Genomic DNA, 27,975 nt, shown 5'->3' with positions numbered 1-27,975 from the left:
GTAAGTTTGTTTATTCATATTAGTTTTAAAAATTGAAGATTATAATGTGATTTTTATTTTAGCTTAGAGCACATTCATTGGATTTAAGAACTACGTATTACCTGTTTATTTTACAATTGCCGATGGCAGGACGCGGAACTAAACGTCGTTTACATGCAGACGTGACCGAAGGCACCCGGCAATACTAAACAATACCTAAATGACCCAGGCCGCTCGGCGCTGTACAGTCAAGTCATACTGATACTGTAGTATATTACAACTGATGCGTATTCTTGGGCGTCTGCTGAAATGTATAGTTACCGCAGAAATATACGTTATTGGAGAGTACACTCAGATGAAAAAGTGTTAATAAATAACGTAGTTCAGTTCTGTTGATAAATACGTAAAAGCTTTGCTAATACCGTTAGAAAGAGCTATGGTGAGAGCGGTAGCTGCAGTACAAAACTGTTCAGATTGATTAAAGGTATTGTGTACACTTATGCTGCCTCTAGCTACACAGACCCTAATGCTTTACACGTTAACTATTAGATTATAAAACAAATTTGATTTTTCCACACTAGCCTGTAATAGCAAATCCAGTTCTTTGTTTGTTCGGCCGTATTTAGTTATTAGTTCGTGCACTAAAATCTATATTTCATTTTCATTTCTTACGCTTTCCTATAGATTCACGTATTAATACCGAACGTGATTTTTTTTTTCTGCTACACATTCAAGTTATTAGATCGTAAAACAACGATTTAATTATCATTTTGGAAGCATCTCTGTAAAACTACGTATTAATTTATAATATATGACACGTTCGCTTCAATTTTTAGACCGTAAAACAACTTTTTTATTTTCATTTTCAACGGTTTCGTGTAAAATAACATATTAAAACTAACCCAAGGACATCACACACACCCATGCCCGAGGCAGGATTCGAACCTGCGACCGTAGCAGTCCCGCGGTTCCGGACTGCAGCGCCAGAACCGCACGGCCACCGCGGCCGGCTGAGAATTCAATATTCCGAATTCCATAATGTGAAGAATGTGCCGAGAATACCAAATTTCAGGCATTATCTCTCATCACGGACAACGGCAGTGGCCGACGACCTTTACTTAACCTCGGAGATTAGATTTAGTTTTCATGCCATAGACCCAAAAATGCGATGATTCTCATGGGTGTTGAACAACTCAGAGCAGCAGCATTTGCGTGGAGTGCTAGAAGACAACCAACAAGTGTGAAATAACGCAGAAATCAATGTAGGACATACGACGAACGTATCCGCTTGCACAGTGCTGCGAACTTTGAGGTTAATAGGCTATGGCAGTACACGATCGAAGCCAGTGCTTTTGCTAACATCGCCTGCAGCGTCTCCCCTGGGCTCGTACTGTATCGATTGAACCCTAGACGACTGGAAAACCATGGCCTCGTCAGATGAGTCCGATTCCAGTTGGTAAGAGCGGATGATAGGTTTCGAGTGCCGCGCCGACCTCACGAAACTATGGAACCAGGTTGTCAACAAGGCACTGTGCAAGCTGGCAGTGGCTCCATAATGGTGTAAGCTGTGTTTGCATCGAATGGACTGCGTCCTCTGGTCAAACGGAACTGATTATCGTCTGGAAATGGTTATGCTCGACCATCTGCTGAAATTAATGGACTTACATGTTCCTAAAAAACGATGGATTTTTTCTTCTTTTTTTTGGATGAGAATGCACCATGGTACCAGGCCACAATCGTTCACGATTGGCTTGAAAAATATTCTTCACGATTTGAGGGAATTATTTGGTTACAGCGATAACCCGACATGAATCCCATCTGCCATTCCTGGGACATAATCGAGGTCAGTTCGTGCACAAAATCCTGCACTGGGAACGCTTTCGCAGTTATGAGTCGATATTTCTACAGGGGACTCCCACAGACTTGTTTAGTCCATTCCGCGTCGGGTTACTGTACTACGTCGGGCAAAAGTACGTCCGACACGATGTTAGGAAGTATCTTATGACTTATGTCACATATGTGTAAATCATGAGGAACGGAGGAGGATTGCAATCCTACTGCGCCAGCTTGGACGACAAAAGACGGCGAAAGCAAGGCAAGTACATCTAGACCAGAGGTTTACAACAAAATTTTCTCGAGGACCCCCTCATCGAGCATGATTGGTACTTTGTTATATCACAGTATCAAGTACCTAAAAAAGCCACATTAAGAGTCTTTTTATACGTTTTCTATTTTTGGTACTTAGAAAAAAATTGACATATTCGTTACTGAAAAAATATTGAGCTTAAAACTTTTTCAAATTAGCCATCATTGTTATTGTTAAATTTTTGATTATTGCTCAAAATCTTTGTCTTCAAATCTGGGTGTTTAGTATAACAATCCCCTTAAAAAATTAAAAATTTAGTATGAACTGAAAATAACAGGAAAAAATTAAAACTGAGTGTATTGGTCTTCCAAGTGTACTACACTTGAGATTGCGTTGAGTAGACGTGTGAAAAATAAGAAAACGCTAATTTCATACAAGGTATTATTTATTTGAAAAAATACAGTTACAACAGAGTACTCCATCAGTATACAGTTAGTTTTAATTTTCAGTTCTTAATGAGACGAGTTCAATCTGACCTTTGAGTCCATTATTTCTGTAGGCTTTTCTCGTTTTAACGAACCACTTTTTAACCAATGGTCCATTATTAACCACGCGAACTGTCGCTTCCGCGAAAAACAACACTTAACAAACACTACTGTTTTAATACAGAATATTGAAAATGTAAACTGGTAATTAATTAACAATGGCCGATTGTCATCTGAATTGCGAGTTTCTGTGTAAAGTGACAGTCAGTTTTCAGCTGCAAAGAGGCAGCGCGCGCAGTCTAACGTCATACAGCTGAACTATTTGCCTCTATCTGATTCTAGTTTTGCGCTGGAGTGTGCTAGTGTCAGTTGGCTCTAGGGGGACGCTAGACGCAGAAGTTAGCGTTCGCTAAAGCTCTGCTCATGCAGGAAGCGGCCAAAACAAAAAATCTGTTATCATACGAAATGTATTTAATATATTTTTTATTCTAATAGCATCTTGCGGACCCCTTTGGCATAGCTCGCGGGCCCCTGGGGGTCCGCGGACCACCTGTTGGGAACCACTGATCTAGACAATCGGCCAACGTAAAAAGAAAAAAAGACTGCTTGCATTTGCTGCTGTTTTAAGAAGATATCGAAGTTATTCGGAATACATGTGTGTAGAAGTAGAACCTCAACTGAGGAGCCTGAAAAACAGCGAGCGAGGCTGTGGAGTGCTATGCCATAAAAATAAATTAGAAATTAATAAGAGGAAAGAAAACGATGGGTGAAGAATAACAATTTATAAACAAGGTCAGCATATAAGAACTGCAACTTGTATATCACTGTTACAGACAACATATTAGTTCTTTGCAGTGCTATTGATTAGCTGTGCACGACGATTTGACCAATGAATCCAGCCTAAACGACTGAATACGAGTATGCCACGACGACTCAACAGTTGGAAAAATGAGAGCACATCCACGTCAGGCCAACGTTACGAAGTGCATCAATATTCGTCGTTCAGCAGTCAATCAAGCACCAATCAACGAAAATAGACGGGCAGTCACAGGAAAGACCTCTGGCGTTTAACATGGACAGAGGCGCTCACATGAGCAGTTCAACGGATCATCATACCGCACACCGGGAAGAAAAGTGACAAGTCGAAAAATGGCAGTCCTAGTTCACGTCTCGGAAAAATAGGTGCCCCGGCGTGCAGGAAAAATGTAACGGAATTCACTGCCAACAATACCTACTTGAAATTTAAAAGAAGCTTATACTGTACTATTTCAGTGTTAGTTTTATAGAATTAATTCTTCAAGTTTTCTCAAGTACTGCACTTCTGAGTTTTATCATTTTTCTTGGCAGGGTGCGAAATGTGGGATGCATTCATTTATAAATCCCTGTAAAGGACAATCTTCGAGGGTGTCTAATAGTTCAAGTAATGCACTGACAAGCAGCAGAAGCCGATGCAACGTGCTTCTGTAAACTTTACTAACAACCATTTACAAGTAGTGGTACTCTAATCGCATTGTTACATCACGGGAATTACTTCTCAATCTACTTTTAATACATTATAACTTGGGATATTGTCTTAGTAGAGAGGCCGTTACTCTGAAAAATTAATCTGCTGCTTCATTCTAAGTGCGCCTGTGCGGCTAACCACCTTGACCGTGTCCAAATCACGAAAACTGACAACGTCCGTGGGAGAGGTGTACTAATCTCTGCCCCTCCATACCGCGTCCAATAAGGTCACTGGCAGAGGGTGACGCAGCGATCGGTCGGTAATGATGGGCTCGAAATGTCTTGTGAACGGAATTTACGTTTTTACGTCAACCTAAGCATTGTGATACCACGATCGGGAAGGTGGTCGGGTGTGGGGGATGAGGGTGGGGTGGAGGTGGGAGGAGAAGGTTGGGACATTAGGGCCATGAGTTAAGATTCGCGTTAGGCTGTAATACAACCGCACTTTTCTGCTGTTCGCGCTGTTTCGATCGGTTAGGCAGATATATTGAATTTTATCCGTATAGTCGCCTCGTTTCAGAGATCATGAATTATTTTCTGTCAGGAAAAAATTGACAAACAAGAAACGATTTCAGAATGAGATTTTCACTCTGCAGCGTAGCGTGCGCTGATATGAAACTTCCTGGCAGATTAAAACTGTGTGCCGGACCGAGACTCGAACTCGAGACCTTTGCCTTTCGCGGTCAAGTACTCAACCATCTGAGCTACCCAAGCCCGACTCACGCCCCGTCCTCACAGCTTCACTTCTGCCAGTACCTCGTCTCCTACCTTCCAAACTAGCCCCCGAAAGGCAAAGGTCCAGAGTTTGAGTCTCGGTCCGGCACAGTTTTAATCTGCCAAGAAGTTTCATATCAGCGCACACTCCGCTGCAGAGTGAAAATCTCATTCTGGAAACATCCCCTAGGGTCCTAGGCTGTGGCTAAGACATGTCTCCGCAATATCCTTTCTTTCAGGAGTGCTAGTTCTGCAAGGTTCGCAGGAGAGGTTCTGTAAAGTTTGGAAAGTAGGAAACGAGGTACTGGCAGCTGTGAGTCGCGCTTGGGTAGCTCAGATGGTTGAGTACTTGCCCGCGAAAGACAAAGGTCCCGAGTTCGAATCTCGGTCCGGCACACAGTTTTAATCTGCCTGGAAGTTTCAAGAAACGATTTAACTATGTTCTGGCTGTGAAAGAGCATGTACGTAGAAGCGAAAGATACATGGCAGTGTAGAAAACAAGATTGTAGAATCGAATTGTAAAAATGATTCATTTATTGCGCAGTCCAAGAGAGAAGGCAAAAAAACTCATCTTAGTGAATTATGTTAACTAACGCAGTTGCTTTTATTCAAGTAGCATTACGATATTACTTGAATTTTATCGAGGATTTTTAGTTGCCGCAAATTTCCGGAGAGCTATTAACATCCAGTCCGTCGCAAGAAGAGGTTAAGATTCTGGATCACGGTTTGGTATGTTAAAGCATTTAGGTTACTTTATTGATTTCAAGAGAGTGCTCTCATGTGTATATTTTCTTTTCTTTTTATATTTGTTCGCTAACCACATGCGCATTTCACAGTGCCGTTCCAATTTTCGATCAGGCAGTTGATTGTTGATAATGCAACGGAAACTACTTGCGGCATGTGCTTTTTGTCCTAAGAAGACCACTCGAAACAGTAACGGCATTTGCACACTGTGTCCAAATGTTCATATAGCGAGAGGAGTAGCTAATACTATAGTCTTTATTTTTTAATATCTGGTGCTTCCCAATTTGCTGACTACCTGTATGACTCTTTTGCACCGGAACATAAAATCCCACTGGCGAATCATCTATATGGGAATTATTTCTAAAGCTTCCTCTGATACCATGGAAGTTATTCCCTGATCTCTTAACATGTCGTATTATATTGCCCCTTCTCCTTGTCAGTGTTTCCCCACATATTCCTTTCCTCCCAGATTCTTTGGAGAACCTCTACATTCCTTATCAATCCTTCTAATTTTCAACATTAGTCTGTAGCACCACATCTCAAATGCTTCGATTCTCTTCTGTTCCGGTTTGCCCACAGCCAGTGTGTCACTACCATACAATGCTGTGATCCAAACATAGATTCTCAGAAATTTCTTCCTCAAATTAAGACCTAGGTTTGGTATTAGTCGACTTCTCTTCGCCAGAAATGCCCTTTTTGCCAGTGCTAGTGTGCTTTGCATGTCGTCCTTGCTCCGTTCGTCATAGATTACTTTGCTGCCTAGGTAGCAGAATTCCTTAACTTCATTGACTTCGTGACCATCAATCCTGATGTTAAGTTTCTCGCTGTTCTCATTTCTACTACTTCTCATTACTTTCGTCTTTCTTCATTTTACTCTCAATCCATGTCCTGTACCCACTCGACTGTTCATTCCTTTCAACAGATCCGGTAATTCTTCTGCGCTTTCACTGAGGATAGCAATGTCTTCAGCGAATCTTATCGCTGATATTCTTTCATTCTGAATTTTAGCCCCTCTCTTCAGTTCTTCTCTAATTTCCGTCATTGCTTCTTCGACGTATAGATTGAAAAGTAGGTGCGAAAGACTATATCCCTGTCTTATCCTCTTTTTAATCCTTGCACTTCGTTCTTGTTCTTCCACTCATTGTTCCCTCTAGGGTCTTGTTCATACTGTTTACTACACGTCTTTCCCTATACCTCAGCCCTAATGTTCTGAACATTTTGGACATCTTGCGCCGTTTCACGTTGTCGAACGCTTATGCCAGTTCGACAAATCCTATGAACGTGTATTGATTTTTCTTTGGTTGGTTGGTTTGTGGGGGTTGAAGGGACCAGACGACAAAGGCCATCGGTCCCTTTTCTTTAGTCTTGCTTCCATTATCAACCGCAACGCCGAAACAATCCCTCAGGTGCCTTTACCTTCCCTAAAGCGAAACTGATCGTCGTCTAACAGATCCTCGATTTTCTTTCCATTCTTCTGTATATTATTCTTGTCAGCAACTTTGATGCGTGAGCTGTTTAACTGACTGTGTGGAAATTATTGCACTTGTCGGTTCTTGCAATCTTCGAAATTGTGTGGATGATAGTTTTCCGAAAGGCTGATATATATCGCCAGTCTCATACATTCAACACACCAACGTCAGTAGTCATTTTGTTTCCATTTCTTTCAATGACTTCAGAAATTCCGATGGAATGTTATCTATATCTTCTGCCTCATCCGTTCTTAAGTCCACCAAAGCTCTTTTACATTCTGATTCTAATACTCGATTCCGTATCTCTTCCCTATCAATCCCCTATCCCTTCCCTACCGACACCTATTTCTTCGTCTTCCACGTCATCAGGCAAGTCATCTCCCTCTTAGCGGCCTTCAATGTAATCTTTCCACCCATCCGCTCTCTCATCCGCATTTAACATTGGAATTCCCACTGCACTCCTGATGTTACCGTCCTTGCTTTTAATTTCACCGTAGACTGCTTTGACTTTTCTATGTACTGAGTTAATCCTCCGGACAATCATTTCTTTTTCTATTTCTTCTCATTTTTCCTGCAACCGTTTCACCCTATCTTCTCTGCATTTCCTATTTATTTCATTCCTAAGTGGCTTATATCTATATTCATGAGTTTCCCTAAGCATCTTTGTACTTCCTTCTTTCATGGATGAACTGAAGTATTTCTTCTGTTACCCAGGGCTTCGCCATTGTTACCTTCTTTGGTCCTGTGTTTTTCTTTTGATCTTCTGTGTCTGCCCTCTTTAGAGTTGTCCATTCCTCTTCAATTGAACTACCTCTGAGCTATTCCTTAGCACATTATCTATAGCTTCGAGAGAGCTTCAAGCTTATTTCTTCATTCCTTAGTACTTCAGTACCCGACTTCCTCACGAACTGATTCTTCCTGACCAGTCTCAAACTTCAGCCTACTCTTCATTAGCATTAGGTCGTAAACTTAGTCTGTGTCTGCTCCTAGGTACGTCTTACAATCCCGCATCTGGTTTGCGTATTTCTTGACCATTACGTAATTTAACAGTATTCCAGGCGTTTTACAAATATGCCACCTCTTCTTGTGATTCTTGAGCAGAGTATTCGCTGTTTCTAGTTGGAATTCATTGCAGAACTCAATTAGTCTTTCTCGTCTCTCGTATCATGCTCATATTTCCCATAACCTTTTGTTCTATCCCTTCCTCTATAAACGCATGCACGTCTCCCAGTACTATTAGTATTTCCATCTCCTTTTACATGCTGAATTACCCGTTCAGTATCCTCATATACTTTAGCTCTTCGTCTTCCACTTACGACATCGGCATGTATACTTTGGCTATCGTTGTCGGTGTTTGTCTACTGTCGATTCTGATGAGAGCAACCCTATCACTGAATTGATAACAGTTACTCTCATTCTGTCATATCTTTCTATTCATAACAACTTCTTCTCCCGTTTTTTCAGCTGCTATTGATATTACCCTACACTCGTATAACCAGAAATCGGTGTCTTTTTTCCATTTCACTTCACTGACACCCGCTATATCTAGATGAAGCCTTAGAATTTCCGTTTTCAGATTTTCTAGCTTCCCTATCAAGTTCAAACTTCCGAGATCCCGCAGTCTGATTCTGGTTATTCAATCTTTTTCTCGTTGTCACCTGTCCGTTGTGAATCCCCTTCCGGAGATCAGAATGAGAGACTACACCGGAATCTTTTGTCAATGGAGACACCATCCTGACACTTTTTTTCAATTACAGGCCAAACGTCATGTGGATACGTGGGTAGCGTTGGGATGGAGCACGGGGCCCCGTGTTCGAGTCCCGGCAGGGTCGGCGATTTCCTCTGCCCGGGGACTGCGAGTTTGTATTGCCCTCATCATTTCACGATCATTCGGGAAAATGGCAAGACTGGGAAATTATACGAGCACTGATTACATCACAGTTGAGCGCCCCACGAACAAAATACCATCCACATCATCATTGTCATCATCATGTGGCTTTAATGCAGTGGTTTCCATTGCCTTTTGCATCCTCATTGATCATTGGTGATGCTTCCGTCTTTTAGAGGCAATTTCCACCCCAAGGGCTAGAAAGTGTCCTGACCCTCCGTCCACTCCTCCGCCCTCTGACAAGACTGTTAGCAGAATGAGGATGACTTCTTACGTCGGCGGTCTTCGGCCGCCATTGCTGTTTATTTTTGTTCACTCTTGTTATTAAACGCAAGGCTCTGAAAAGTTTTCTGCAATATGTCTGCTTATCGACTTAACATTTCGATCAAAGAAATATTCTTGACTGTAGTGGCATTACCGCTGAAGATCATGACGTAGGACGAAGTTCCGAGTAAAAGTATGTAGAGTACGCTAATTACCCAAGCAAGTCATCAGTTTTACTCTGTTAAACACATAAATAGGTATCCAACCACGCACACGCACTGTAGTCCGACTAAAATTATTTTATAGTAGACGTCTCACTTGCCGCTCCTAGCTACCGACTCGATTATAGGTGATAAACACTGCGGTACACTTAACACAGAAGCTGTTAATGTGCAACGCGGTGCATTGTTGGAAGTGGCCGCCACGAGGTGTGTCGGAAATGCTAGATGCTCTGTCTAGAGCTGATTTTAAGTAACTAAGGACCGAACTGCGGCAGACGACACGCGTTGTAGCCCTGAAATTAAATTCCTGTCCTAAGCTAGCCACAACCACATGATGTGCAATTTATCCTAGAAAACGGCGGTCAAAAGTCTGCGGCAGAACTAACATCACGATCGCTTTATTCACGGCGATTAAAACTAACCATTACGAGAAACTCGAGACAGAAAAAATTCGCTTTCAGCACTGAAAGCAAACTGCAATTGCCCTCCCGGCTAGTCGCGCTGTCCAATGCGCTGCTTCCCGAGCGGGAAGGCGCGCCGGTTCCCGGCACGAATCCGCCCGGCGGATTAACGTCGAAATCCGGTGTGCCGGCCAGCCTGTGGATGGTTTTTAAGCCGGTTTTCCATCTACCTCGGCGAATGTGGACTGGTTCCCCTTATTCCACCTCAGTTACAATGTGTCGGCGATTGCTGCACAAACACTGTCTCCACGTACGCAAACATTTGGAGTTACACTCGTCTGGCATGAGACGTTCGCGGGGGTGGGGGGTGTCCACTGAGGGCCGAACCGCACAATAACCCTGGGTTCGGTGTGGGTCGACGGTGGGGTGGGTGGACTGCTGTGGCCTGTTGTGGGGTTGTGAAACAGTGAGGGCTATGGCGGGACGAAGCCTCTCCGTCGTTTCTAGGTCCGATTACAGGTGACACAGGCCAATTACGAACGAAACAAGAATAACAGGGAGAAAAAATAAGAGCAAATAAAGTCAATACAATGACGAAAACGACGTGGCAAAAAATAAGAAATAAAATAATTACATTTAATCCAATTAACTGGTTAAAAATAATACACTCTAGATTATGTTTAGAAATAAATCTCTAAACTTGACAAGATTCAAACCCACGAACTTTTACACACCGCATCTGTTCGGTAAGTATTGCGCTACGCCACAACACTGTGTTAGGTAATTATATTTATGATTTTGGTGACCCAGTCGGGATGATGTATTGCAGTCTTGGAATATTCGGCTTCACGCAACATCGAAGAAGCTGATCTAATGTAAGCCTATCACTGTTGATAGTAACTGTACACGTGACGCTGAATCGCGTCTTGTGCAGAAGTATCGAGTAGTGTGACTCTTCAAGCTTGTCAGGCGTTTTGGTAAGTCCTGTGTATGAAACGTGCGTATTTTATTAGCATAGTTTGTGTGTGTGTGTGTGTGTGTGTGTGTGTGTGTGTGTGTGTGTGTGTGTGTACGTGCGCCAGACTCATGGTTCAGGACCCGAACACATGAAGAAAGAATGCCAGGCAGGGAATTGTAAGTGAACTGACCAATTGTTGAAGCAGTTTTGCAACGGAGAACGGCTGGAGCGTAACTTTGAGCACTCTAGTTGGAGGAAACCAGCTCCGGTGCGTGATGTGTCAACTATCAAGTAATTTTATTCGGGCTGTCAGCACGTGATCTCGTTGTGCAGATAAGCTCGCCGGACAAAGTATAATTCGCCACCTTAATAGGTCACTCTGGCCGCTTCGGACCGCTATAAATGATACAAGAGGCAGTCATGTGACCCTCAGCCGCCCTGGTCCAAGTCATGGCAGTGAAGTGGCGTGGTGTGTATGTGCCAATCGCTTGTATGGAATCAGCTCAGTAGGACGGCTCGACGTGACATAACGTCAGAGAGAAGCTATCTTGTTTGGATGTACGCATGACCACAATACGAAAATGACTAGAAAGGCAATAGAAATTAAAAACAGGGAAGAAAGACGACTCACATTAAGTCGTGGGTCAGGATGGTCAACAAAGTACGAGGGGCGTTCAATAAGCAATGCAATACTTTTTCTGAAACAAATGTATTATTATTCAGGATTCAAATACACCATTGTATTTCCCATTTTTGGCTACAGAATGCTATTTTTCGACATGATCTTCAATGCGACGACATTACACCGCCTTACTGGGATGGCTTATATGCCCCCATAGTACCACTCTACTGGTCTACGTTAGAACCAACGATTTGCTGTACAAATAACCTCCGTCATACACATACTGCTTCCCTCGGAGCGCACCCTTCATTGGGTCAAACAGGTGGAAGTTGTGAGATGTGAGATGTGAGATCCGGGCTGTAGGGTGGATCAGGAAGAACAGTTCAACGAAGTTTTCTTACCTTCTCGGGAGTGCGGGGACTCGTGTAAGTCTTGCGTTGTCATGGAGAAGTTCGTTTGCTTTGTTGTGGCGACCAACAGGCTGAAGTCGTTTCTTCAGTTTCCTGAGGGTAGCGCAATATATTTCAGAGCTGATCGTTGCCCCAAGAGAGGACATCAAACGACATAACCACTTTAGAGTCCCCGAAGACCCTTGCATGACCTTACTGGCTGCGCGTGCGGCTTTGAACGCTTTCTTCACAGGAGAGGTGATATAGCTCCATTCCATCGATTGCCTTTTTCTTTCCAGTTCGAAGTGATGAACCCGTGTTTCATCGTCTGCGACGATGTTCGACGAAAAGTCGTCACGAACAACATCGTAACTCGCAAGCAATGCCACACAGACAGCTCTTCGTTGCTCTTTACGTTCGTCTGTTAGGAGGCGAGGAACCCAACGGGTACAAACCTTTGAGTACTCCAACTGCTGGACGAGAGCTGCCAACTTAGTCGTCCAGCTGTGCCGCGAGGTGTGTGGGTGTGTTTCGTCGATCGCCTCGAATGAGAGTGTCCGCACGTTCCAACATTGCAGGAGAGAGCTGTGTGCGGGAGGTCGGACAGGTAAGTGCGACCTTGTTGTGATGATGATAGACGTCTCGCCCAACGACTCATCGTGTTTTTGTTCGCTGCTAGGTCACCGCAGCCATTCTGCAAGTGCCAATGGGTATCTGGGATGATCTGGTTTTCCTCCGAAAGAAACTCGACGACCGCTCTCTAATTGGAACGCATCTGCATTACATACGCATTTTGAAGGGTAAGTGTAGCGCCGTTATCTATCGGAACTTCCTAAAACTAGAGGCTGAAGCGGGAACATTCTACGATATCCCACAACAAATTCCTTTTTTTTTTTTTTTCAACCGAAATTGACCGAGAAAAAGTTGTAGTACACTACTGGCCATTAAAATTGTTACACCAAGAAGAAATGCAGATGATAAACTGGTATTCATTGGACAAACATATTATACTAGAACTGACACGTTATTACATTTTCACGCAATTTGGGTGCATAGATCCTGAGAAATCAGTACCCAGAACAACCACCTCTGGCCGTAATAACGGCCTTGATACGCCTGGGCATCGAGTCTAACAGAGCTTGGATGGCGTGTACAGGTACAGCTACCCATGCAGCTTCAACACGATACCACAGTTCATCAAGAGTAGTGACTGGCGTATTCTGACGAGCTCGTTGCTCGGCCACCATTGACCAGACGTTTTCAGTTGGTGAGAGATCTGGAGAATGTGATGACCAGGGCAGCAGTCTAACATTTTCTGTGTCCAGAAAGGCACGTACAGGACCTGCAACATTCAGTCGTGTATTACCCTACTGAAATGTAGGCTTTCGCAGGGATCGAATGAAGGATAGAGCCATACAGGTCATAACACATCGGAAATGTAACGTCCACTGCTCAAAGTGCCGTCAATGCAAACAAGAGGTGATCGAGAAGTGTAACCAACGGCACCCCATACCATCACGCCGGATGATACGCCAGTATGGCGATGACTAATACACGCTTCCAATGTGCGTTCACCGCCATGTTGCCAAACATGCATGCGACCATCATGATGCTGTCAACAGAACCTGGATTCATCCGAAAAAATGACGTTTTGCCATTCGTGCACTCAGGTTCGTCGTTGAGTCACCTTCGCAAGCGCTCCTGTCTGTGATGCAGCGTGAAGGCTAACCGCAGTCACGGTCTCCGAGCTGATAGTCCATGCTGCTGCAAACGTCGTCGAACTGGTCGTGCAGATGGTTGTTGTCTTGCAAACGTCCCCATCTGTTGACTCAGGGATCGAGACGTGGCTGCACGATCCGTTACAGCCGTGCGGATAAGATGCCTGTCATCTCGACTGCTAGTGATACGAGGCCGTTGGGATCCAGCACGGCATTCCGTGTTACCCTCCTGAACCCATATTCTGCAAACAGTCATTGGATCTCAACCAACGCGAGCTGCAATGTCGCGATACGATAAACCGCAATCGCAACCGCAATCCGACCTTTATCAACGTCGGAAACGTGATGGTATGCATTTTTTCTCCTTACACGAGGTATCACAACAACGTTTCACCAGGCAACGCCGGTCAACTGCTGTTTGTGTATGAGAAATCGGTTGGAAACTTTCCTCATGTCAGCACGTTGTAGGTGTCGCCACCGGCGCCAACCTTGTGCGAATGCTCTGAAAAGCTAATCATTTGCATATCACAGCATCTTCTTCCTGTCGGTTAAATTTCGCGTCTGTAGCACGTCATTTTCGTGGTGTAGCAATTTTAATGGCTAGTAGTGTATATTGTGGGTCTACGTACACGATGCGAGAATTGTACAGCGGCCTACTGTACCATGCTTGTGCCTGCCGAGTTCGCTGCAGTTGAGATGCATACCTGTCAGCAACAGGTATTGAGCGTCTGCCAGTGCCCGCTACTAGACCACCTCGTCTATATTCCTCTAGCGCTTCCCATTCGGAAGTTAAACCGCATTCTGGAACACAGCAGTGGCGTGCGATATGTTACTTTGTGACTAGCAGCTTACGGCCTTCACAATGACACTAGACGCTGTGAGTTGTGGCACACCCGTTTGCTCGAACACTGCATCAACGTTATTCATACTGAACGCTAGTGCATCTTGCACAGAACGTCGGCAACTCGTTACAAATGCAGTCCTTGATTGGTTCCCCCTCTTTCCTGTGAAATATCGAGTTGATAAGTCAGTGTCTGCAGAACGACCTTCAGAATTTACAGTGCAGGCGGATGACACATTCGGGAGCAAAATCTCTTTCACAAATCTGTTTAATGTACCTTCTCGCAACGCGAATTCGGTAATACCCTCGGATACCGGTGAGTGATAGTTTACTGACCCGGCTTTTCAGTTTGACTGTGCAGTGGAACTTTCCGTATCCGTCCCTCATTATTATGGATCTCCTTTTCACGTGCAGTAACTGTACAGCAGATGACACTCCGGAAGTAATAGCGGTAACAGTCTACGACGACTATCATTAAATTTAAATCAGCCAATCGTCATACATAGCTCTTGGCAGTGTCATTTGACAAATTAAGATTGAGTTTTACAGTATTGTATTCCCCGGTTTATTGCGATTGGAAAATAACATCAAATAGAAAGAATGTGGTATGTTTATAGGCAAGAAGTTAGATACAGTACATAGAATAAATAAACGAGAATTGCTGGAAAAATAAATGCTTCGGGACTCGTACGGATCATAGCGGAAGAAAAACCAAGGAGGAGTTTTGCTTCAAAAATCGTGACACCAGGTGACGAAATTATCACCGTTTCTTCTCCTACGGACAATGATGTTAGCGATCGATTACCTGATGAAGTTGGCACTCAATCTGAAGGCACTATAACACATACAGTGGCAATAATCCAGCTGGAGAAAATGATTTACTGGGGGCGTTTGATAAGTAGTGCAACACATTTTTCTCGGCCAATTTCGGTTGATAAAATCGAAGAAAGACGAAGGTAATGAGAAGCAGTAGAAATGAGAACAGAGCGAAACTTAACATCAGGATTGGTGGTCACGAAGTAGATGAGGTTAAGGCATTCTGCTATCTAGATAATAAAATACCCAATGACGGACGGAGCAAGGAGGACATCAAAAGCAGACTAGCAATGGTAAGAAGGGCATTCCTGGCCAGGAGAAGTCTACTAGTAGCAAACACAGGTCTTAATTTGAGGAAGACATTTCTGAGAATATACGTTTGGAGCACAGCATTGTATGGTTGTGAAACATGGACTGTGGGAAAACCGGAACAGAAGAGAATCGAAGCATTTACATGTTGAAAATTAGGTGGACTGATAAGGTAAGGCATGAGGAGGTTCTGCGAAGAATCGGAGAGGAAAGGAATATGTCCAAAACATTGATAAGGAGGAGGGACAGGATGATAGAACATCTGTTAAGACATGAGGGAATGACGTACATGGTACTAGAGGGAGCTGCAGAGGGCAAAAACTGTAGAGGAAGACAGAGATTGGAATACATCCAGCAAATAATTGAGGACGTAAGTCGCAAGTGCTATTCTGAGATGAAGATGTCAGCACAGGAAAGGAATTCGTAGAGGGCCGCATCAAACCAGTAAGAAGACTGATGACAAAAAATAAAGACAAAAATGCGGATTTTGTTGTGAGACATCGAGGAATAGTCCCGCTTCAGCCCCTACAGTTTCTTGAGGTTCCGTTTGGTGGCGGCATTATACGTATCCTTCAAAATGGCAGCTCTAGCGGAGATGACTTGAAAGCAGAGACCCGTCATTGAGATCCTTTTGGCTGAAAACCAGAGCATTGAAGATATTTATAGGTGTTTGCAGAATCTCTACGGAGAGCTAGCAGTGAACGAAAGCACGGTCAGTCGTTGGGCGGAGCATTTGTCACGTCGCAACAAGGTCTGGCAAACCTGTCCAGTCTTTCATATGCCGGCCGGCCGCACAAAGCTCTGACTCCTGCAATGTTGGAACTTGAGGACACTCACTCAACGTGATCGACGGTTCACAAACAAACACCTCGTTGCACAACTGAACGTCTCTGTTCGTAGTGTTGACACACTTTTGTACCAGTTTTGGTACTCAAAAGGTGTGTGACCACCAGGTTCACCCGCCGCGGTGGCCGAGCGGTTCTCGGCGCTTCAGTCCGGAACCGCGCGACTGCTACGGTCGCAGGTTCGAATCCTGCCTCGGGCATGGATGTGTGTGATGTCCTTAGGTTAGTTAGGTTTAAGTAGTTCTAAGTTCTAGGGGCCCGATGACCTCAGATGTTAAGTCCCATAGTGCTCAGAGCCATTTGAACCATTTTGAACCACCGGGTTCCTCGCCACCTAACAGAATACCATAAAGAGCAATCACGGGCCACCTGTGCGGAGTTGCTTGCGCGTTAGGAGATTGATCGTAACAATTTTTTCATCATCACTAGCGATAAAACACGGGTTCATCACTTCAAACCGGAAACAAAACGGCAATCCATGGAGTGGAGCCACACCACCGTTCCTCCGAAGAAAAAGTTCAAAGCCGCAACCTCAGCTGCTAAGGCCATGGCGAGGGTCTTCTGGGACGCTGAAGCTGTTGTTCTGTTTGATGCCATCCTTCATGGTGTAACGGTGAACTCAACTGCATTGTGCTATCCTCACGAAACTGAAGAAACAATTTCAATGTTTTCGTCACAACAAAAATGCAAACGCACTTCATTACAACGCAAGGCCACAAGTAAGTCTGCGCACCAGAGAGCAGCTCACAAAACTTCATTGGACTGTTCTTCCTCAAGCATCCCACGGCCCGGATGTCGCACCTTCCGGCTTACATCTACTTGCTCCATGGAAGGATGCACTCCTCGCGAAGCATTGCGCGGATGATGAGGAGGTTGTTGAGGCAGCAAGACTGTCTCCGACGTGGACAATGCAGTGGTACCAAGCGGGCATACAAGCCTTCATAGTGAGGGGGCGTAAGGCCATCACATTGAGCGAAGGTTGTTTAAAAAAGGCTTTCGTAGTTCAACGAATGGGGAATAACAGTGTATTGGAATCTTGAATAAACCCAGACTGCTTTCAGAAAAAAATTATTATTTACCGAAATCCCTTAATATTTGGAATGCTAGACAGAAACCACTATGGCTGAACTAATGTTGAGTGATGCACTAAACGGCGTACCAATCTGCTCAAAAGAAACATATTTATTATTTCACAGCACAAAAATCACTGCGTTTTCTTTCTAGTATCTCGTCAAAAATTACGTGAATATTGTACATAATTCAAGGTATATGAGAAAATAAATTTTCAATGTGTGATTATTGTATTTGACTCAAAGTATTAACTGTTCTTGGAATTGCTGATTTTTTCCGGGTTTTCGATAGTTCGAATGGCCACCAGGTCCAACCTATTCTGGATAAACGAGGTTTTACTACTGCCTTAGATGATGAGCTGAAATTTTAAGCAAGTAATGTTAAAAGCAAACGCTCCAGCATGCCATCTACCCACTTGATGTCGAGACAGTACAATAAACATAAATAACGAAGCGCTGCAAAGATGATACAGCCGTTCCAGTTCTGGGGCGATGGAGCGATTCCAGAAAAAATACAGTTTCATTGAGTAGTAAAAGTCGGAATGGATCTTCTGATAGCACAAAAATCTTTGTTTTCTGTAGTTTTTTAAAATAATATGTTAATTTATCTCTTATTTTGGTATTGTGTTCCACAGACTGTGCAAAATACACTGGTGTGGAAGATACACTGCTGTGGAAGATACACTGGTGTGCGAGACATACGCTGGTGTGCGAGACATACGCTGGTGTACGCTGGTGCGCGACATACGCTGGTGCGCGACATACACTCCTGGAAATTGAAATAAGAACACCGTGAATTCATTGTCCCAGGAAGGGGAAACTTTATTGACACATTCCTGGGGTCAGATACATCACATGATCACACTGACAGAACCACAGGCACATAGACACAGGCAACAGAGCATGCACAGTGTCGGCACTAGTACAGTGTATATCCACCTTTCGCAGCAATGCAGGCTGCTATTCTCCCATGGAGACGATCGTAGAGATGCTGGATGTAGTCCTGTGGAACGGCTTGCCATGCCATTTCCACCTGGCGCCTCAGTTGGACCAGCGTTCGTGCTGGACGTGCAGACCGCGTGAGACGACGCTTCATCCAGTCCCAAACATGCTCAATGGGGGACAGATCCGGAGATCTTGCTAGCCAGGGTAGTTGAGTTACACCTTCTAGAGCACGTTGGGTGGCACGGGATACATGCGGACGTGCATTGTCCTGTTGGAACAGCAAGTTCCCTTGCCGGTCTAGGAATGGTAGAACGATGGGTTCGATGACGGTTTGGATGTACTGTGCACTATTCAGTGTCCCTTCGACGATCACCAGTGGTGTACGGCCAGTGTAGGAGATCGCTCCCCACACCATGATGCCGGGTGTTGGCCCTGTGTGCCTCGGTCGTATGCAGTCCTGATTGTGGCGCTCACCTGCACGGCGCCAAACACGCATACGACCATCATTGGCACCAAGGCAGAAGCGACTCTCATCGCTGAAGACGACACGTCTCCATTCGTCCCTCCATTCACGCCTGTCGCTACACCACTGGAGGCGGGCTGCACGATGTTGGGGCGTGAGCGGAAGACGGCCTAACGTGTGCGGGACCGTAGCCCAGCTTCATGGAGACGGTTGCGAATGGTCCTCGCCGATACCCCAGGAGCAACAGTGTCCCTAATTTGCTGGGAAGTGGCGGTGCGGTCCCCTACGGCACTGCATAGGATCCTACGGTCTTGGCGTGCATCCGTGCGTCGCTGCGGTCCGGTCCCAGGTCGACGGGCACGTGCACCTTCCGCCGACCACTGGCGACAACATCGATGTACTGTGGAGACCTCACGCCCCACGTGTTGAGCAATTCGGCGGTACGTCCACCCGGCCTCCCGCATGCCCACTATACGCCCTCGCTCAAAGTCCGTCAACTGCACATACGGTTCACGTCCACGCTGTCGCGGCATGCTACCAGTGTTAAAGACTGCGATGGAGCTCCGTATGCCACGGCAAACTGGCTGACACTGACGGCGGCGGTGCACAAATGCTGCGCAGCTAGCGCCATTCGACGGCCAACACTGCGGTTCCTGGTGTGTCCGCTGTGCCGTGCGTGTGATCATTGCTTGTACAGCCCTCTCGCAGTGTCCGGAGCAAGTATGATGGGTCTGACACACCGGTGTCAATGTGTTCTTTTTTCCATTTCCAGGAGTGTACACTGGTGCGCGACATACACTGGTGTGCAAAATACAATGTTGGAAGTAACTTTCACATGATTAGTCACTGCCAAGTAACGTAGCTGAAACTGACCATACACAGAAAGAACTGGTGCAATGTAGCATAGAAGGTAACTTAATAAATACGCTGTGAAACGAACAAAAAAGATACTTTTGTTCCAATGGCCATAAAAACATGAAGTCTCCGCGATTCACGATGGTCTCCTAGATATTACAAATGGCGCGACATGCTTCTAAATAGATTGTGTTATCCCCACAGACGGCAGTGCATGCTCTGCAGGGTGGTTCCATGCTGGCCGCAATTTGAGTAAGGAGTTCTAGGGATAGCGAATTGCATTCCTCTGTCAACGAGTTTGCAACTGCTGGATGGTCATTGGTGCAGTTGAACATGCTGTAATACGTCTCTCCAACGCAACCCGCACGTCTTGGATAGGATTTCAGTTGGAGTAACGGACAGATCCGTCCATTCGCCGATTATCCTCTCGTTCCAAGAGCTTCTCCAACAGTGCTATTTGATGCAGTCGCCCATACTCATCCATAAAAATGAAGTCAGGGCTGTATTCAGCCCTGAAAAGATGCACATGGTGAAGAAGTACATTGTCAAATGGCTCAAATGGCTCTGAGCACTATGGGACTCAACATCTTAGGTCATAAGTCCCCTAGAACTTAGAACTACTTAAACCTAACTAACCTAAGGACAGCACACACACCCATGCCCGAGGCAGGATTCGAACCTGCGACCCTAGCAGTCCCGCGGTTCCGGACTGCAGCGCCAGAACCGCTAGACCACCGCGGCCGGCAGTACATTGTCACAGTAGCGTTGAGCGGTGAGTGTAAAGTGTTCAAAGATTTGAAAGTGAGTACGCCCATGCAAAATTATGCCTGACACAGCAACACCTGGATCACCATGTTCTAAAATGTTCCAGGGATGCCTTATGTATCGTCATATGTCGAGAGATTGGAACCGGTACTGCGCTGAGGAACACTGTCCAACGTCATCGTTTTGGTGATGCAGGTGTTATGGTGTGAGGGGCTTGATCTTTCATGGGAGTACTGACCCCCAAATCTTTGCACACTGTACTCTCACCGCTCAATGCTATGGTGGCACTGTACACCTTCCCCATGTGCGTCTTTTCAGGGGTGTATTCAACCCTGACTTCACTCCTATGTACGGAAATGGGCAACCGTATCGTACAGCACTCTTGAAGCGAGAAGACATACGGTGAATAAACTGCCCTGCCCGTTCCCCTGACTTAAATCCCACCGAACACGTGTGAGATACGTAGGGATGACGTATTGCAGCACGTCTGCAACCACCAACGACCGTACAGCATTTGTCACCCACCTTCCACAAGAACTCTTTATCAGCCTTGTGGCCAGGAATGGAGCACGCTGGACTCTAACATGCTTTTTGTAATGTCCAGGGGACCATCATAAATGACTTTGGTGTACTTATTGTCTTCGAATGGAAGTGTCATTTCTGTCTCAGGGTGGGTATCTCATTCACATACCTCTCGTTTTACACTGTAGGAGTCCTTTCTATATATGGTCCAAGTTTCATGGATCATATTTTAATTGTCAGTGACACATCATGGAGTAGTTTTTTCATTGCCGTAAGTTATGTCTACCAGTGCACTTTTATGAGTTCCCTCTCTACGCTAAATACCCATAATAAGATGTGTTGCGTAGACAGTCATCTGGTTTTACAAGAGTACCTCTTCTACATGAATGAATGTAGGGCGTTCAGTAAGTAATGCAACACATTTTTTCCTGAAGGCAGATTGGTTTTATTCATGATTCCAGCACACCATATTATTCTCCATTCGATTGGATACAAAGCAATTTCTCAACAGAACCTCCTTTTCGTGCGACGAACTTAAATCAGATTACTGGTCTATATGCCCGCATGTACCACTCCACTGTCGGAGACCAGGTTTTGCTGCGCCAGTCGCCTCCCCATCATCCATGTACTGCTTCTCGCGCAATGCGTGTTTCATTGGGCCAAACTGAGGAGAGTGCGAGATCCGGGCTGCCGTGTGGATGAGGAAGATTCCAACGAAGTTTTGTGAGGTCCTCTTTGATCGGCAGACTCGTGTGAGGCCTTGCGTCCTCATGGAGAAGTTCGTTTGCATTTTTTTTGTTTTTTGTGACGAACACGCTGAAATTGTTTCTTCAATTTCCTTAGGGTAGCAGAATACGCTTCAGAGTAGATTGTTCCACCATGAAGGAGGACGTCGCCATGACTTTACCGGCTGACTGTACAGCTGTGAACTTTTTCTTCGCAGGAGAGATAGTGTGACGCAGTCCATGGATTGCTGTTTTCTGTCTTGTTCGAAATGATGAGTCCGAGTTTCATTGCCCGTAGCGATGTCAGACAAAAGATTGTCGGATCAGTCACAGCCGTGTGCGGTCGGCTGGCATGCGGGAGATATAATATGATTTTATTTGTTGTTTTTTGTTTTAGGTCGCAAAAACAACTACTGTCGTACGAGCCGATGTCAAAACTGTAAAATACGAAGACAAAGAGGGGAGTTAAAAACGACTACAAGTCAGTCCCAATCGACGGAAGAGAAGACAGCTGAAAATAGTGACGTGGAGAAAGGTCGGACAGGATTGCGCGACCTTGTTGCGATGACAGACACCTCGCCCAACGACTCACCGTGCTTTTGTTCACTGCCAGGTCTCTGTAGAAATTCTACAAGTACCTGTGAGTATCTGAATTGCTCGTAATTCCTTACGTATTTTAGAGACAAAGTTAGACTTTTTTCTTGTTTTGGTTCTTACTATTGCAGCTGAAAGGAATGGTGGTGGAGTTCTGGTTCGCCCTATATATTGCAGCAAATCACCTTTAATATCTTGAACCATTTCTAAAATACATGACACTGAGCATTTTCTATAACGCATCCAGATGACGCCGTCTGGCAAAGGATGACACGGCGGTCGATCAGCATCAACGGTCCTTTGGACCTTTACTTTTCTGTCTGCAACGCTAGGATCTTACCAGCTGAAGCTGATCTTCCTGTTTCAATTAGACTTTTCTTTCAGCTATATTCTTTGTTATTAAATTTATCCACTTTTTATGACTGGTATTTGAGGGCTGCGACTATATTGTGACACTTTTATGAAGTAATACATAGTGTAACAGTCACTAATATTTTATTAGCAAGACGCGTTTGACTGCATGCTGCCATCGTCTGGTGTTTTTATAGTTACTTTTACATTGTATTTAACTTGAAGTGACGTTAAATTCCTTTGCTTTTTGTGCCAGCGAGGTTGTGTCCAAAACGACGCCTGTTCAGAGAGACATATGTTATAGTGTGTCCATTAAGTGAAATGCATGGTTAGATCATTTCGTTAGTGTATTTCTTACATCTTTGTTGGTAATATCGTTGTCTGGCATACTGAGCACAGTAACAAGCAAGCCACATGAAACTTCCTGGCAGATTAAACCTGTGTGCCGGACCGAGACTCGAACTCGGGACCTTTGCCTTTCGCGGGCAAGTGCTCTACCAACTGAGCTACCCAAACACGACTCGCACCCCGTCCTCACAGCTTTAATTCCGCCATTACCTCGTCTCCTATCTTCCAAACTTCGCAGAAGCTCTCCTGCGAACATTGCAGAACTAACACTCCTGGAAGAAAGGATATTGCGGAGACATGGCTTAGCCACAGCCTGGGGATGTTTCTAGCTTCATATCAGCGCACACTCCTCTGTAGAGTGAAAAATTTCATTCTAGAAACATCCCCCAGGCTGTGGCTAAGCCATGTCTGCGCAATATCCTTTCTTCCAGGAGTGCTAGTTCTGCAAGGTTCGCAGGAGAGCTTATGTGAAGTTTGGAAGGTAGCAAACGAGGTATTGGCGGAATTAAAGCTGTGAGGACGGGGCGTGAGTCGTGCTTGGGTAGCTCAGTTGGAGAGCACTTGACCGCGAAAGGCAAAGGTCCTGAGTTCGAGTCTCGGTCCGGGACACAGTTTTAATCTGCCAAGAAGTTTCATATCAGCGCACACTCCGCTGTAGAGTGAAAAATTTCATTCAAGTGAGCCGCAATTTAACACTTTCATAATAATTTCCTTACATCAATCCAAAGAGTCTTAGAAGCTGAGATACTCTAGTTCCTGTTGCTAAAAGTGTAATATACTGTGAAGAGCAAACATTTATATCTAGATGTATTTATCTCATGGCAAATATTAGGTTACTGTTTGTAAACACAATTTTTTCAATGAAATAAGAATTCAACATTGGAGAAGTTTTTAAAGAACTTAGAAATATTACTTTCAACTTTATCGTTTAGTAACATCTCCATTTACTGCGCCATGAGTGAGATTTCCAATTGCTCGTGTTACTTGGCGTCCCTTGTCCGTTTCATGTCGAATGAAAATCATGGCCGGCCGGTGTGGCCGTGCGCTCTAGGCGCTCCAGTCTGGAACCGCGTGACCGCTCCGGCCGCAGGTTCGAATCCTGCCTCGGGCATGGATGTGTGTGACGTCCTTAGGTTAGTTAGGTTTAAGTAGTTCTAAGTTCTAGGGGACTAATGACCACAGATGTTAAGTCCCATAGTGCTCAGAGCCATTTTGAAAATTATGTCCAAACTCATGGAATAAATGGTCTGTACTTTGTATGTGGGAGACTATTGCTGGTTTTTTGTAGTTGTTAGTGTAGTAGGCATTTCTATGTTCATTCTATCTTTTTTCAAGTCTCGCCCAGTTTGGCATACATAGAGGGCTTTGCAGGTACTACATACTATTTTATAAATGCCTTACTGTGAGTGTTTATCTGTATGTGTGTTAACATTGTGTCCTAGTGTCTGTTGCTGTTGTGTGCTGTGAAGGCTGTATTAGTGAAATGGAGAAGGGCCACCAAAAGGACTTATAGGAAGAATTGGAATTATTCATTAATGGCATAGTACATGGAGACATGTTACTGAATTATAAACTTGAAAATAAATATTAAGTTCTTTAAAAAACTTCTCAAACGTCGAATGCCTATTTCATTGAAAAAATTGTTTTTACAAACCCCTCACCTAATATTTTCCATGACGTAAATACATCTAGGTGTAAATGTTTGCTCTTCACAGTATATTAAAGTTTTAGCAATATAAACGAGTTTATCTTAGCTTTTACGACTCTTTGGATTGATGTAAACAAATGATTGTGAATGTGTTAAGTTGTGGTGTACTTTTTACTGTCTGTGTGTGCCAGACAACGAAATAATCAACAAAAATTTAAGTAAAAGTATTAACAAAATGAGTTAATCATACCTATCACTGAATTAACACAGTATAACAGGCGTCTTCTTCGACACACAACCTCACTTGCACACAAATCATAGGAAACAAACGTCACTTCGTACTAATTACACAGTCAAAGTAATTGTAAATGCACCTGATTATGGCAGCATGCTGCCGAAACGCGTTGTGTGGTTAAAATATTAGTGACAAGGGACTATTGCAGTATATATTGTTTCATAAAAATTCTTTTTTTTGTATTGTTCAGTTTACAATGCAATCGATTCTCAGACATCTGTTAGAGATGGTCTGTACAATCAGCCTCCGAAAGATATTACTGAACTCTCATCGGTATCCCCTCCGTAAACATGCTCTGAAATGTCTACAAGAACCATTAAAGTTCAACCCACTCAGCCGACAAGTTGACGTAACCAAAACTGCCGTTTACGCTCCCATGCAGGCAGCAAACTTCTGTTCAATTTACCAGCAAAACTAACTTTTTTAACGGCCTTAAATATAAAAGGGAGAGTACGTATGTAAGTATGTATATGTAAAGTCTTATGTCTGGAAGAAAGATTTGACCGAGCGATGTACTTAAAGTTAAAAAAAAATACCAAAGTGCATTTCCACTTTCATCGCGATGCAAACTTCACTCAGCTGTGTTGTAAATGTTGTCTGTCGGCAGGCTTAGGTCTCATATTTAGTGTACTTGTGTGGGAGATTTAACTACAAACCCATACAAGCTTTATTCTGTTGTTCTTATCTTTCAAGAGCACTTTAATGCCGTTAAAAGAAAGTACACCTTCGGAATATTTTTGTTGGTTATACACCATTGTCAATCACAACATTTTATTAACCTGTTTCCGAGCTGCAGCCTTGTTTTGAGTTGGACTAATACAGGTTAACAAAATACCGTTGCTGCAGATGGACGTATTACTGAAAGAAATAATCCTAACCTGTAAGAGATACTCAACTAAAATGTTTATAAATGAAGTATGTCTTTCCCTTCAGAAATCTACGTCTACGTCTTCATCCATTTCCAACCACTGAATTGCACGGAAGAAGGTATGTCCCATTGTACAAATTACAAGACTTCTTCCCTTTCCATTCACATTTGGAGAGCGTGAAGAGAGATGGATTAAATACCTCCTCCTGCGCAGTAATGAATCTAATATTGCCCTCACTATTTTAAGGGAGCGATACATAAGCACATTTAGTATACTCCTATATTCGCCTTTTACAGATGGTTCTTGAAACTTCGTAAGCAGGCTTTCTAGAGAGAAACGCAAACTATCTTCAAGAGTGTGCTAGTTCAGTTGCTTTAGCAACACCGCTATTCTCTCACGGGTCAAACCTGTGACCATTTCTGCTGCCCGTCTCTGTATACGTTCAATATCCATTGTTAGTACAATTTAGTCCATATCTCACTCACTTGAGCAATATTCTACGATGGATTGCACAGCTAATTTGTAAGCAATCACCTTTGTATACTCATTGTATTTCCTAACTGTTGTATCAATGTAATGCAGTCCGCCACCTGCTTCATCTACGACTGACCCTATGTGGTCGTTTCATTTTACGTCGTTACGAAGTCTTACTCCGAGGTATTTGTATGAGTTGGAAGAACCCAGTTGTGACTCACTGATACTGTCATCTTAGGATACTATGTTTCCTCGTTCTGTGAAGTGCACAACTTTACATTTCTGAATACTTAAATCAAGTTGCCAATCTTTATATCATTTCCAAATCTTATGAAGATCCGACTGAATATCTGTTTAGCTGTTTTCAGATGGTACTTTATAATACATCGCTACATCATCTACGAAAATTCTAAGATTACTATTAATATTGTCTGCAAGGTGATTAACACTTGCCTAGAGTACACTTGGAATTAATTACGTCAGCGACTCTCCATCCAAAATAACATTGCTTCGTCCTCCCTACCAAGTAACCCTCAACCCATTAACTAATTCCGCTGATACCCTATACGACCGTACCTACTTTTGATAGGAGAGATAGGTGTGGTACTGAATCAAGTACTTGATTGCCTTGATTCATGGTTCTCAGGCTGTCATATGAGGAAAATACGACATGTGTTTCACATGATCGATTTTTTCGGAATCCATACTGACTGGAATTGAGTCGTTATTTTCGAGATACCTCATTACCCTTGAACTCAAAAGGTGTACTAAGACTCAATAACAAATGGAAGTGTAGGATACTGGATGGAGTTCTGATGATCACTTCTACCACCCTTCTTGTAGATGAGTGTGGCCTGTGATTCCTTCCAACTATTTAGCATAGTTTTTTTGCTTGAGGTATCTACGGTTGATTAAGTTTAAAAGAGATGATAACGCAACAGCAAATTAGGTATATAATCTGATGGGGGATTTCATCGGGCCCCGGAGCTTTGTTCAGTTGTAGCCTAGAGGGGTTACTTCAGTCTCACGGTGGAGAATGGTTGCTAGTGATAACCATATAGAAAAATAATATTCCGTTTCAGTAGAAATCCTTTTCGGAAATTTTATTTAGGTATTTCTGTTTTCAACAGTGAAGCAGTGTCCACATTGATTGTCACTCACCTATGACATAGTACAGTACATGTAACATTACCATAAGAGGTATTGCTTACGAGCTATTGAATTTCTACCTGAGGAACCGAAAGCAGTATGTACTGCTTAGAACTGCGATTGGTGTTCACAAGCATAAAATTACGAATACTAAATACGGTGTGCCACGGGATTCGGTATTGGGCCCTCTTCTGTTTCTGATTTATGTGAATGACATTTCACGTAACACTCTAAACTACGAAGATTGTACATCCACAGAGTAAAAAGGAAACGTTAAATCTGCCAGAGACCCACCGCTATAAAGTGACGAGTGAAATTGGTCAATAATGTAAGCTACTTAAATGTGAGCCAAGTAAAACATGGAGTTTAGCAACAACACTCTCGGTGATGTAACAAAACTGTACATTGGTAGTGGAATAGTAAGAAAGATCTATACTCTATGTTAACAAATTTATCTTCTTCAGAAACGCTTTCCTTGCCATTGCCAGTCCACATTTGACATCCTCTCTACTTCGACCATTATCAGTTATTTTGTTCCCCAAACAGCAAAACTACTACTGTCTCATTTCCTTATCTAATTCCCTCAGCATCACCCGACTTAATTCGACTACATCCCATTAACCTCGTTTTGCTTTTGTTGGTGTTCATAT

General features: G+C 43.8%; 1 protein-coding gene across 1 annotated transcript in view; it reads right to left on the bottom strand.

The window, feature by feature from the left end:
• LOC124595120 (sterol O-acyltransferase 2-like) overlaps positions 1-27,975 on the bottom strand; it is a 169,855-nt gene that overhangs the window by 65,116 nt on the left and 76,764 nt on the right. The window lies entirely within an intron of this gene.

The sequence above is a fragment of the Schistocerca americana genome, chromosome 2 (genome assembly GCF_021461395.2).
Source record: "Schistocerca americana isolate TAMUIC-IGC-003095 chromosome 2, iqSchAmer2.1, whole genome shotgun sequence".
NCBI classification, from domain to species: Eukaryota; Metazoa; Arthropoda; class Insecta; order Orthoptera; family Acrididae; genus Schistocerca; species Schistocerca americana.
This window is presented reverse-complemented; position numbering and strand designations above follow the sequence as displayed.